The following is a 14,757-nucleotide window of genomic DNA, read 5'->3' as shown; positions in this document are numbered from 1 at the left end:
CTTCGGTTGTGGAGACCTCGGTGTGTGAGAAAATCCACCATATAGTCTTCCCTGTCTCCCAGCATGTTGGAGATACTCGCGTGGAAGGGGACCCGCGCGGCTCCACCAGCAACGCGCGTGAAATTATAAAGAAAAAGCACAGACGTGGCAAACGACAATGCTGTAACACCTCAAAGCTCGTTCATCCCGTTCGTCTGGTTGTAGATTAGCATACACACATGCACACTTAATCTATGTTGTTGCATAAACACATCCAAAGTCCAAGAGCATTGAGCTTTCTTCTAGAATTTCACGTTATGATCTATTTCTTAATTTAAAAAAAAAATCTTTTTCCTTATTTTAAATCATCTTAAACGCTTAGAATTTTTTTTTCATTTACTTAATTATCTCTTAAAATTGTCTTAATGACCCTTTGCAAACCCTCGTCTGTTATAAATTCAAAAAAAAGATCATCGATTATTTCCAAGAAATCCAAAAAAATTTAAAGGAGTCTACTCATTTTTGTTTGTATATTACAAATTCGCTCGTTAATAAATAAAACAAGCAAAAGCTCATAGAAGCTCGCAAAAGTCAAGTCATTACAGCTAACAGATTTTTTCCATTAAAATTACCTACCTAAAAATTCGCTAATTTTACGTAAAAGCATTTATCAGTGCTTAAATCTTTCATTTTCTAAAGAAGCTTCATAAATTTTCAGACAAAATTAGTTAAAAAAAAAAAGAGGATGATATTTTTGAGTAAATAAATTCCAAATTTCCCATTGACTTCAGTAAAAAATAAAAATTTTGTTTGGTTTGTTTCGAATGTTTTTAGCCTTCTGCGGGATTATGTATGTTTTCCCAACATAATTTCAAATTAAGCTATGAAGAAAACAATGTGAATAAACTCCTTTGATTAAACAATTTTGACTCAAATTAATTTTAAATATTTTATTGAAGATAGGTAAGTAATTCTCATCAATAGCTTGAAAAGTAAACTTTTTATCTCATTTTATTCATTTAGTTTATCATCTCTAAAAGAGCACAAAATTCGATTCTATAAACGATTTCATTTTAAAATTCTTGTCACAATCATCCGATGCCAAAGTTAATTAAGAATTTTATGAAGAACTTTTAATTTTCCAAACCTGCCCGTCCACGAGTAATTAATCTTTTCTTGCCTCTGGGATTTCTCACACAGCCACCGATCTTCCTTGGTGCGCAAATTCATATCTAATCACTCCATTTCTTACAAAAATCTCAAAGAAACCTTCTCTGGAGAGTCTCCTTGATGGAATTTGAACTCCGTTCATCGCGGAAAATTGATCTGCAATGTGCCATGGGGCAACAAACAGACGGTGTATTTCTTAACGCACATTTTCAATTATGCTAATGCAAGATGAATTGCTTCTTGCGATAATTGCGGAAAAATTGAGAACACGTTTTACCCACCAGCGTGGAAAGAGTTATCATCTTCTGTATTTTAGTTTATTAAAGGTCCTATTTTTGTAACTTAATGCGGCAAGAAATGTCCTTAGAAATAGCTGGGTGGATTAGAATCACACCCTCAACTATTTTTTTTAGCAAATGAAAAGAAAAATCGATTCAATTTGATCAATTTTGCGTTTTTATTTAATGTCTAAAAAACCTAAAAAGCATTCTAATGTTGTAAAGGTAATGAATGTCTTACTCTGTACTCTTCATTACTTCTCACCACCCCCTAATCCCCCAAATCTCAAGAGAAGCTAAGAAATTAATTACAATTTTCTAACTGATTTTTTCAATTTTTCTCGTTGAAAGTGGAGATTTTTCTTTGAATGTGTTGCTTTTAGAAGTTCTCAAGGGTGGCGCTACGGTACTTCATAGTAGCGATGCATGCGGTGAGCATGCGTACTAACCCTCCCCTTCTCACATTAGAGGGAAAAGCCGTTGAAAATGTGGAGTTTTCGCGGGAAAACCGTTACAAAATTAATAAAATTGGGGTAGTTTTGTGAAAATGGTGAAAATTTAAGGAAAATTATTGGAAAATGTGTTAAATAGTATAGTTTCGTTAACTCTCCCACCTTAACTGCCTTCTCCCACTCCTACTGCATTTATTTCCCCAACTATACGTGAGAGAAGACAACGCCAAACCAGTTGTGATCTTACTTTGGACAGCGGTGGTTGTGCGCGTCTTGTGATCCCGAATTTAACTTCTTAAGACCAAACTCTATAAAAAAGAACAAACATTAGGTAAAATTACCTTTACCTACTCTATATAAGTACCTTGTGGATAATTGCAAGAGTTTTGCTTGCAATTTAATGTGGAGAAATGTGGAGTGATTGTTTTGGTATGTGCGAATAGTTGCGCGCGCAGTTTACGATCGGAGAGCGAAGATCAACTACCTGTTGGATCGCGCGCGCCTCTCTTAGATGACGTGTGACTGTTTCCAGGAGGCAGCTGCCAAGAATCTTTGCATCGCGCGTTCTTCGAGTGGAAAATTGCGTAAATCACAGCCTTTTCGCGTACAAACAGCAAGTCAGAAAGATCGCGATCTCCACCATTAGCCACGATCAACTGTGGTCGCATTCTCTTCTGAAGCCTTCAAATTGACTTTCCCACCCGTTTGTTGCTTTAAGACGAGAGAGGCTACAGGGGGAGCAACACAGGTTGTGTATAGAAAGAATTTTTGTGCAATATACAGTGTACGCGCGATCCCCCTTGAGAGATTGGCAAGATCTTAAGTAAACATTTTGTCAATCCGTGGTGGTGTGAGTGGAAGTTGAGCGAGCTACACAGAGGTGAATGTGAACTGTTGGATATTCCAAGAATGTGAATGGCATGCACTCCCCCAGCTAACAAGCCATGTGGACATAGAGTTTTTGTGTGGCCAGGAGAGTGGGCATGAGAAGAGAGAGAGGATTCATGCAGTGTCGGTGTGTCAAGGATAGATCGACGTAGACAATAGTTGTGGAAAATTTATTGCGGCGCACCAATCCCTCGCACTCCTGCTGCGGGCACCTCGCAACGCAGGATTAATTCTCAAGGTTGAAACTCATCATCATCCTTGCGCGAGAGTCCATTTCCTCAGCCCCTCGGAACCACCATCTCTACAGACGCGACACACAAAGAGAACGCACCTTGTTCTCAAGAGAGGTGAGTGTAGTAGAAGAACCCGATATTTGTGTATGCGCCTTTAATCACAGCCAGTTTCTTGGGATCGGCTTTTTTCCACCTCAAATACCATCCGTCTCCTTCGTGCACACCGTGTGTCTCGCTTCCTCCCTCAGACACGCATACGTCACTTTTTTCCCGTCCTCCATTGCCTTCCATTTCTGGTTCTTCTTGGGCATAACTCAAGAGGTCCCAGCATCTTTTACCCTCTTTGCCTCTTTGGTGGAAAGAAAAAAAAATTCCCAGAAGATTGAAAGAGGAGAAGAATTATGAAGAGAAGTTGAAGCTGGAAAAAAATCCCGAAAAAATCGTACACACACCGTGTTCACGGGAATACTGAATTACTAAATTAAAGGCCCCAAGATTCTTGCAGCTCTCTGTGACTCACACGATTCTCTTGATTGACACAGGAAGCAGCAAATTTTTACACAAAAATATGTCTTTTAGATGGTATCTCTGTTGTGTTGACCACAAGTGGCTTTCATAAAGACATTTAAGGAGATTTATACTCAAAATTAATGACTTCAGTTAAAAGTATAAGATGAGGACAAAAATGCTGAATAAGTTATTTTAAATTATTCTTTTAGTGCAGCGGGTAAAGAGCTGGTTTTGTAAGGAAACTTTCTTAGGTTCAAATCTCTGTCTAGAAAGTCAAATTAGTTTAATTCAAAACATTTTTTCAATAGATTCTTTATTCAAATCAAATCAATGTTTTTTTTTTAACGAAACGCAAATTAATAAGAATCTATGTTCCAAAATTGTCCTCTGATTGGCTGATAAATTGGTACAATGCTTTTGTCATTGGCTTGCGTTTTCTGTAACTGGGTGGAGCTTCGATGCATAATTAATTTAAACAGAATTTAGCTTTCATTTCTTAAAAACTTAATGATTCATTTATACTCCTTGTAGCTACCTATTGTTATTTTTTTAAATAAATATTAAACTAAATATTAAAACAAATGTTTTGTTTCATTCAACACGAATGACTCATTAACTCGACCTAGTCAAAAAGTAACGTTCCTCGTAGTTTTTTAGATTATCCAACACCCGCTAAAATAAGGCCCATTATACCTAATTCTATACCAATTCTGAGTGATAATTTGATTTCGAGAGAACCCTGAATTTCTCTACTAGTTTTCGTGCAAAATTCCTTGAAACTTTAGCCCTGAGATGCTACCAAAAAACGGCAGCCATTCTAGCCATTTTGATCATCATCAGTGTTATAGCTGTGATGTTTTCGGCACGAGACTAATCACAATCTTTGGGTACAAAAAGCATATTTCTCGTTTTGGGATGTCTCATAAAAAGCCCCATCATCATTCCAATTGTCGTAATTATCTCTTGCACTGCGATTCATGCGATTTCGGATGTGTCTTCTAACGGCGTTTTAGCATAGGTAAATTTGCTGAAGAGAGACGCGACTGTGAATTCCCAATTAGATAAAATATGTGTTTGTACACGATGTGAAGCTTCGTGAAGATGATTTTCTCCTATTTGCCGTCTCATTAGGTGAATCAGGTGTGTAATTAAACGTGGGCCAAGTGGGATATAGTATATAGAGAGGGGAAATTATTAAATATTCACAAATGATCAGCATGGAAGATTTTATGGGATTTCTTGTGGTTGTCGCGAGCAATACCCGTGATAGAGGTTATACCAACGTCTAAGATGGCGTGCGAGTTCTTCTTTTTTGGATTTCTGTACCATATCCATCCACTTTGTATATTATGTATGTACATAGCGAGAGAGATGCTGTGGTGAGATGTGCGAGAGGTGAGGCATATAAGAAGAAAACATGTTGGTGATTCAACGGTTTGTACCGTCTTTTGATTCTTTTGATACACACTTGGTGGCTTTTTTTGTATATTAAAAATTTTCCGTCGTCTCTTTTCTCTTTCACAAATACTCAAATTTCCTCGCTCTTGACTTTAAAACCATCTCAACCTTGTTTCTTTCCATCGAACGCACACGTTCATGTGTGTCACAGTGCCTTGTGTTTTTCGTGGTAAATATTCACTCTCTTATTCACCTTGAGTGAAAAGTGGATGAAGAAATATTTACTGGAATAATTAAGACGACTCCCGGGAGGATGAGTAACCACCACACACAATACCTTACCCACCAGAGGTGACCAAATAGTTGTTGATCAGTAAAATGGATTCGTCACGTGGACCGACGCTGAGCAAAGTCGTTATTTCCGCTGTTTTTGCGCACTTTAAATTCAAATTCCGCGACAAACTCGGCGGGATCCTCATTTTTTTACCACCGTGATTGTTTTAAATTTCCTTTTGGCAACTTCTGTGCCTCAAAATAGACCACAAATTAATTATAAATTCACATTAACAATCCACCGCGAAGGTGGCAGAAACAGTTTATACTGAAAAAAAATCTCCAAAGAGACGATGAGAATTTTTTCAAAATAAACAGAGTGAATGAGGAGTTTTGGAAACACCTCAAATTACCAATTCAATCCCACTCGACATTTCTATGCAAGTCAGTGTGTTGTGAAAAAATTTTATGCTGATTTTCTGAATAATTTGGCGATAATGAGAAGAATTAAATTAAAATAGGAAGTGCAGGCACTTCTTGGTTGCTTCAAAACAAAAAATATTTTCCCACAATCGTCACTACATTTTGCAGACGATTTATCGTGTGGTCCCCCTTTTCAGCGATATACAAAGAAGTGTGGGGCATTTTTTGTTGTTGTGTGATGAAATTCCCGCCATTGTGTGAGATTCTTATGAAATATTTTGATATGCTAAATCAATGTGACAGTTTTTTGACATTTCACAACACTCCGCCATTATGAAATGCAGCTTGAATTTTTGGTTAATTAAACTTTAGGACTTTTATAGACTCAACAAATTGTAGAGGAGAAAATAAAATCCCAAATTACAGGTGCAATAAATGCCATATGGATGTAATTTAGGAGACAAATCTCCCATTTGAAGTAATTGCCTAGAATGTTTGTGCTTCACCACAGAAATTCAACAAACAAATTTATTATATGCGAGTTTTTAGTGGATTCCTGACTAGTTTAGGGGCTAGACTTTCAAAGCTTGCGAATTTTTAGAGGAATAAACTGTAAAACTATTCAATCAATCAACTTTAAAATCTAAAACATGACGGTTGATGTTTCAAGATGTGGTTAGTGATTCAAGATGGCGGTCTATTTAAAAACATCCTCCATATTATTTTTTACGTTAGAATCTTTAGTTATAGTCTTTTAAAAGTCTTGTTTTAAGGATAATAAAAATAAAATACTTCCAAGTTTTTTCACCCTGTAGCTCCTTGATTAAAATTTTGTAAAACTCACAAAACTGCTAAAATGCAACCGATGGCACGTAATAACGTAGCCCATGTGGCAAATAAATGCCGCTATATCTTGATGAAGACTTTCGGACTGTGTGTACGAACCCCAATTTGTGAGACTCACCTGTCCTCGCATTTCTAGGGATATTTATGTGAGGGAATGTTCACATCCTGTGCCGGCTTTATTGCAACTTCTGTATCACCCCCTCACAGACATTTAGCCCTACAATACGGCGGTGTTTGGTCTCCGGGTGGAAGAAAAGATATGTGTGGTGGGGTTTTTCATAGTCATGTGCTTGAGCTCTGTGTCCTCTCACAGGAAGTTCTACAACAGAGTCACAGACACAAACTAACGTGACGTGATCGCCCGTCTTAATGGGCTCTACCTCACAGGTAATATCGGGGGGTTAGTAGCATTTATGATTTCCATGGAATTTTAATTAAACGTGAGACAGTCTCCTTTGAAACAAATCTTTTATTAAAATTAAGAAATTATTCCTTGAATCATTTCAATTGTCAATTTGAAAATTCTCATTTCAATTAGCGAATAATTTGAATATCTGTTTCAAATTAGATTTATGATCTTTGAGATTTATGGATGACCCAAATTGGACTCTTTATGGTTTTCCACTTGAGGTTTTTAATATGAAAGAAAGATTTAATTTTCTTCTTGTTAAAATTTGGTTCCATTATAAAGAATTTACCTTTGATCTGAATATTTTATTATGTTCTAGATAAGCATAAAGAATTCTTTGAAAAAATATTGATTTCCAAGAATTTTTTAAGTTTAAAGTCTTTGTGAAAATCAATGAAAGGTAGAACAGGTGAGGCTGATTCTTATTCTCAATTTTCTTCTACCTTGAGTACCTACTCTACCTATGTACAGATGAAGGTATAGAAAATTGAAAAGCTTTCAAACTTCGTAGATTGTTTACAAAGTTCAACGACTAAGATGCTTTTCTACGCTATTTTGAGAATTAAAGAACAGATCAGGCATAAAAAGACTAACTTTAAGTTTCCCTGAATGGAGCTTTTTTTCTAAAGTTTATTTGAAGGATTTTTTTCCTCCTACAACGCAATTCCATTTCACCGCTTGGATGTTGCATTCACTTGACCCCTCGTACTTTTATTCCATTCACTCTGCTTTTCTCTTTTCATTCCATTCGGATTGCACTTGAGGGAGAGTCCCTAAAATGAGTGTGGTGTTCTCGAGACTTTAATGTGGTGGAAGGATACGTTACCTTACAAAAAAAAACGAGCAGCAGGTAGATGGATTTTGTCTGCATTTCCGAGAACGTAATGTGTGCGGCTGCAAGATGAAGAGAAGGGTTTCAAGAAGGGGGAGAAGGGCAGTAAAACAGAGTCGGGAATCGATTCTGGGATGATTAATGGATGAGCGGTGCGTGTATAAGAAGAAAACATCATTGGTGTGAAGGGAGAATCGAAGCGTGGAAAGCTGATTGCAATTGGGAAGCAGGAGGAGCAGCCCTAATCAAGTGGAATGGGATGCGGTGCATGTGTGTTGGAGACCACCAGAAATAGGGATTCAGCTACATGCCTCATTGATTTTCTCCTGGGATTTACATAAAAATGTACCTAAATCAACCTCAATGGCCCCATTTCTTCCCACACAGTACTCCCCATAAAACATCCATACGGATGATCGCTGTGGGAGAATCCTGCGATAGCCATTATAACTGGGCTAGTGTGTAATATGAAATTCTGTATACAGACGCACGTAATTGGACCATTTTCCTTGTATGGTGGTGCTTTACTGAAAATTCTTCTGTGTTGCCGGGGATTTTTTTTTGGGTCTACCTGTGTCGGTGTGCCTTCATGTTCACAAACTAACTAATTTATTCCTGGCGCATCGTGTGATTTTTTATGCGATAGCTTTCTTCCTCTTTCGCCTCTCCATTTTGAAACGTGATTAAATTTTATCGGAAAAATATTGAGTGGATTGTTCTGTTCATGTTCACGGTGAATAAATCCATTATACAGAGCTATATTTCTATGAAATATCCTTTTCTGCCACTTCAAGGAGGTAATCTAGGACGTTTTCCTATGTGAAAAATGATTTATTATTTTCACAAAAAGTGTGAAAATTTGGGCTTTACCTTCAGGAATAGGTTAGAGGCTATTAGGAGAATCTGGCGTTAGGACTCTTGGAAATCTTCAAAGACTAACGAGGTTGTTTAAGAAAAATATTAAAAGTTCAAAATGGAATTTTCATGTCAATTTTTTATTTACTCTATTTTCAAAATAACTAATTCACATTAGAGAAAATATAGGAGTCACTAATGGTTAGAATTCCTGTCGTCGGTGGCATAGAAAGAAGAAAATGCTCCATGTGGAATTTAAAAGGTAATTGCGCAATTAATTGCAATTGGAAGCAATATTCTTTCTCCCTTGCATCTCGAAGCGGCATGAGATGGAGAAAATTCATAGCGAATTAAATCAGAACAGGTGGATATAAAAACGAGCAATTGGTTTGTTCTCGTGCGGCAGAGTGCGGTGATGGAATCCCCAATATGTTGTGTGTGGAGGCAATCACAGCAATGGATTCTCTCCCCTCTGCAGGTGTCCAAAGAATTGATGTTTTTTTTTGCCACATGGCTCTGTGAGGCCAATGTGCCAGGGTTCTATTAAATAGAGAGATATCCAATGGCCTTTTCTCCACATTGTTCATCAATACAGCAGTATCTTCTTGGGGCTCCGTGAAAAGAATATGACTTGTGGAGGCTAATGAAGCTCAAAGGGGGGAATTACAAAGAAGGTGTGCATGTAAAAGGGATTATCAATTTGTAAAAGCACCCATCCGTCTTTTGTTGCCTTTTGAATTTGATTCGTCTTTTGATGACCAATACTGCGAAAGCACCGATGAAAGCACATTTTTTCACACTCTTCTTCAATTCAATACCCTTTTTTAAGTCTCGTGTGATCCGCAGCTTAGCATATCTCCGGTTTTTACTTGTAATTCCGTGGGCTTTTGCAGAAGAATGCGCTTTAACCTTCTTTTGAAAAGACCAGGCGAAAAAGAAGCATTTTGAATGCTAACATTGAGATTTTTTTTTAGGAGCGAATGCTTTGGTTGTTTATTCTTTGAAATTTCTTGGAGGGATTTTAGAAATGTCAATTTAAATTTAAAGGTATGTATCTCTCAATAATTTTACGGTTAATTAATTCAAATTAAATGAAGGTACAATGAAATTTGAATAAAACGGCAAAAAAAATTCAGTCACCAGGACCTGATGAAGAATGTAATATTAATTCAAAACATTACCTTTCACATGTTCTGAACTAATTGATATAAAAATTCTCTCAATCTAAACCCTAATATTACAAGAAAAATCATGAGAATTGAAAGCAAAACCAAAAAGTGAAATGACGGTTCATTTTGAAATAAAAATTGACAAGAGATTTTTTTAATTGTCAAATTAGACGTCAAATTAAAATGTCATTATTCACTTAAAAATTAAATCAACGTCAAATTTTTTGCGTTTTTCACATTAAATCAACGGTCGCTCTACTTTCTATTGTTAGCAAAAAAAAAGTACTTTCTTCAAAGTAAATCCAATTTTTTTTATATGGAATTTATATCTCAATTTTCAAGAAAATGCGGATAATTTACATTTTTTCTTCAATCACTCCAATTAGTTGAGAATTGAATTCACAAGGAAAGGCAAACAGTGTGGCGGTTTGCACTCTATACCAAAGAGGGAAATAATAAATGCCAAATAATTAAAATATTTTCACTAAAGACTCTCGAAAATGTCTTGAGAGCTCAATGAGCTTTTTTTGCAATGATCTCGCAAACACGCTACACGAGTTTTGTATCTCGTGAAACTTTCACTGCAAGATGGATATTTTTTCGCAATCGAACCACTTCTTGCAAATTCACATGAACTAATCATTTTATTGTGTGTACCGCCGTGGCTGAGGGACAAAAAGTGTTGGTACTATGTGTGGTGTGTTATATGGGACATAATTGGTGAGGGGCGAGGCAAATCATATATTACGGAAAAAGGCAATAAGCCATACTCATTTGGTGCTACAATGCCCGGCAAATATTGCTTGTTGGCTTTCGATGGTTATGGGTTTTTAGTGTGCGCTCGCGGTAATAGCAATGGAATGCAAGGCACTACCAATGGTCACGGGTGTTTTGTGAGCATGGAAGAAATGTGCAAAAAAAATATTTATAAACTGTGGGAATTATATTTGGTTTGGCCCCAAAGTCACCCATAAGTGGGACACTGAGAAACTTTTTATCTCTTTTCGGATCTCCCGTTTTTCTTTGTACAGAATAAAGGGGTTGTGTCTTTAAACGGAAAGATTTAAATGGGCACATTCATTAAATTAGGAGGTGTCTTTTATTTTCCATTCATTTTGCTATAGATTTAACTTTTCAATTTCTCTGCAATTTCTTTCAAATCTTCTTTTAATTAAAAATTAACTAAACACTTCCACAATCCTCCTATTGCGTAAAAATTAATTAAAATCTTTTAATTTAAAATTTTTTAACCTTCATTGTGTAAAAGCAAATAAATTTATGGAATTACAATTACCTTACTCTAAAAATTGCCCGTCTTTATTATTATTTTTTTGTTGCACAAAAACAATTAAACAAAGCAAAATGAATGGATTAAATTTCCACGTCTAGACAGAGCAGTTTTGCTTGAGTGGTGCGACGTGCAGCTCGTTTGAAGGAGTTCGCACTTCCGCGTCTTTGATGGGAAAATTTGTCAGCAAAATTCAATTTGATGATTTAATTTTGTAGTCATCAACTTTCGCATGACGGAGTGACAAACAGTCCGGAGATGCTTACTTTATTTATTTTTCCAGCAGAATGGCAGCAAAAATATATTATAATGTAAATATTGTGCACTTGGTAGCGCACGAGTTGGGAGTGTGGGTGGTGGTATATTACTCAGGAAGGGACGAGACAGCTATATGGTGTATCCGGTCAGATATATTGAAGTTTAATTCAGTTTTAATGAGTGGACTCTTAATTTGATTTAGAATGTGCGGCGTGTTGGTGGCAAAATCACGAGATGGTTATTTGGCAAGTCGCGCGTGCTTGATGGAGATTTGCGAGATTTTGCGGAGGGAGTGCAAACAAATGGATTCCCATGCCTCTGGATGCCATGCAAACAATACAACATTAATCTAATATAGTCTCGGAGTCCATTCTTGTATATATGAACTGAATACATTCTCCATGCTGAGTATATACACTCCATGGAAGGTAAACTCTCTGCAAATTCAGATAAATCCAAAAAACACATTCCCTACCGCGCACCTCCTTCGCAGAGGAACTAACTATACGGCATGCAAAGCCCCAATGCAATGGAATGACTATACACATAGGTATTTTTTGTATGTACCAGCACGGCAGGTGAATGGATTTGAATGTTCACTTCTCTTGGGTACATCATTGGGAATTCATTTTATATAGGTATATGATTGAGGTTTCGGCATGATTTTCAAGTCACTCCACCAGTGTGAGACCCCAGAAGAATGAATCACGATGTCTGAAGTTCTTTTTTTGTCTTCCCTCCTTTTTTGCTATTTTTGCAAAATCTCTCCTGTCTGTTCTTTTTTCGCTCTCTCACAACAAATTTATTCGATCTCCCGTGCTTAATTATTGAGATATTGATGCAATAAATTTTAACCACATTGGGAAAAGTTGCAGAAAAAGTCGTCTTGCAAGTATAGTAATTTTTCAAAGCACAAACCACATTGAGGTGAAATAAAAAAAATTTCTATCGCAAAATCTCACTTGTGATCAACCTTTTCACCTTTTGCTGCGAGAAAGTGAACACTCCCAATGAATTTCTTCATTATGTTGCAAGAAGGTGATTGGAAGTGATTTTTTCTTGCTCGCACTGTAGCGTCGTTAGGTGAAGAGCTGAACTGCAATCAACTGATTATTATTTGCTTTTAATTAATCTAATAAAAAGGGGGTTTGTCTTGCAATTCTATGATTTTATCTCAAAGAATCTAGGGAATTTTTTAAGAACAATTAATAATAGATTTTTGATAAATTATTTGTCTTAAGAGCTGTTAAATTTTAAGAAGAACACTCTAAAATTAAAATTGAAAGCAATAAATAAACTTCTATAGAATCTTAAAACACATAGAGAGCACTCCGCAAAGTCTTTAACAAACATTTTAAACTTTCTTCAAACTATTTATTTGTTTTTTAATTAAATGCATATTTTATGATTGACTCTATCTCATCTCGCATGACTCTTTTAACACCCACTCACCTTTTCAGGCACCAACCGCTGTGTTTGGTTTTTGCAATGTTTTTTTTTTCGCCCCATTATACGGTCAATGTCTTTTACCAATGAACCTCACCCATAGCGATATAACTTGAAAACAGATGAAAGTGCATTTCTTTCCCATGCTGCGAGGTCCATCACTCCGTCGTCGTACCACAAGCACTTTCTTCGGACGACATTTCCATCATGATTGAAATAACATTGGTGGTGGTGATTCTTGAATATAAACATAGCCAGAGGCTAGAAATTTTACAATATATATAATTTTAACTTTGAAGTAGCAACACCCGACACTCATGGCATCGTATTTTGTGGTGAATGGGGGGATTGTGAAATTTGATTCTCTCATGCTAAGAGCGTACAAGAGAGGAGACTATGTATCGCGTTATTTGATCTCAAACACCCATGCGGGAGGTTTGGTTTACCCAAAATGCTAGTAAAATTCCGGAAATTATTTGCCTTGTATGCACCCGCACAGTTAAAGCCACACCGAAAAGGTCTCTCTCGGAGTATATAGTACCAGGAATTCCCAAATGCATCTGCAATTCCTCGAGAATCATGCTCAATTTGCGGAAATTCCACAAATGGACGCCAAAATTAGATAGACGCGTGGTGCAAGTGCATGGAAAATCTCCTATATAGATAAGAATTGATGCGGAAATAGCAACTTAATTGCACTACACTTGAAATTAACTTGAATTATTTTGATGGTATACTAAATTGAATGTCTCAATTGAGAATGGTTTGAGCTACAGGAGATTTCTATTGAGAGATTAATTCTATGAGATTATCTCACAACGCAAAAGGCAAGGAAAAAGGCGGAAAATTCAGCATCCTTTCAAAGTCCTTTGATTTAGGTGAATGGTGAATGAGATAGACGTTCAAAGGAATGTTGATACAGCAAATGGATAAATTTCTCACATTTATGCTTCTCAATAGATTAGAGAGTTTCTGACCTCCATGGAAAATTCTTGACAATGTTATTAATTTATTAGTTGGTATACCACAATCGTGGCATACCAAGTATTGTAATCGTCGGAAAAACCGACCACCTCAGATCGGGCTCAAACTTGGTATGAGCACGTTTTAGACATCCCACATTACGAAAATGGTGGTGGAAAATTTTTGATCCGGCCGGCCGGCCTGCCGGCCGGCCGGCCGGTCGCCCAAACTTTGCCTTATAGCTCGAGAACGGTAACAGATAGAGACTTCAGGTTTGAAGTTTTCTATAAAAATGTGGGTGTAAAATTTCATTTTTTCGCATTTTCAAAATCCAAGATGGCCGCCGTCCGCCATTTTGAAATACTGTCAACCACTTCCCTTACAGCTAGAGGTCTGAAATTTTAGTATGTTGTAGAGCTCAGTGAGACGTTTTCATCGACTATTCATACTTGAAAATCGGTCAAGCGGTTTAGCAAATATGGCGGCCTAAAGCAAAAAGTGTTTTTTCAATATAACTCGAGAACGGCTTGACCGATTTTGATCATCTTAGTATCAAATGAAAGGTTTCAAGAAGCCCTACAACTACGTAGAACATTCCAAGTTCCAAAAACATCCGCAAGAGGCGCTAAAATCAAAAACAAAAATTGCCTAACTTTAAGGGGCAATATCTCCGAATCCCCATTAGGCAAATCTTTTAAATTTTGATATGTTGTAGCCTGACTAATAATCTTGTACCAGTCCGAAAATGAAGAAATTCTATGTCGCCGTTTAGAAGATATCGCAGTTTGAAAAATTCTTGAATTTGAAAAGTTCTAAGAGCTATATCTCCTGAACTGCTTGTTCGATTTTGCTCAACTTGGTATCAAATTAAAGGTTTTACAATTATCTACAACTTTCTAGAACATCAGAAACCTCTAGAACTATTCCTTCAGGATAAAAAATGCCAAAAACTGTTTTGGTGAAACAAAAATCCGCCATTTTGTGTTCTGGAGGTGACCTTGAAAATTATTAAAATTTATGTCAATTTATAGCCTGTTTTAATACCTTTCCAAAACTAGTCAAGAAATTTCTGTAGGTCTTATAGAAC

The 14,757-nt window shown here is 36.6% G+C and overlaps 1 protein-coding gene across 2 annotated transcripts in view; it reads left to right on the top strand.

The window, feature by feature from the left end:
- Positions 1-2,112: 2,112 nt before the first annotated feature.
- Positions 2,113-14,757, top strand: part of LOC129787495 (uncharacterized) — an 80,733-nt gene continuing 68,088 nt past the window's right edge. For both annotated transcript variants that reach the window (XM_055823119.1, XM_055823120.1), the window contains exon 1: positions 2,113-3,114. The gene's annotated coding sequence lies outside the window, so the exon portion shown is untranslated. The remainder of the gene's footprint in view (positions 3,115-14,757) is intronic.

The sequence above is a fragment of the Lutzomyia longipalpis genome, chromosome 1 (assembly GCF_024334085.1).
Source record: "Lutzomyia longipalpis isolate SR_M1_2022 chromosome 1, ASM2433408v1".
NCBI classification, from domain to species: domain Eukaryota; kingdom Metazoa; phylum Arthropoda; class Insecta; order Diptera; family Psychodidae; genus Lutzomyia; species Lutzomyia longipalpis.
This window is presented reverse-complemented; position numbering and strand designations above follow the sequence as displayed.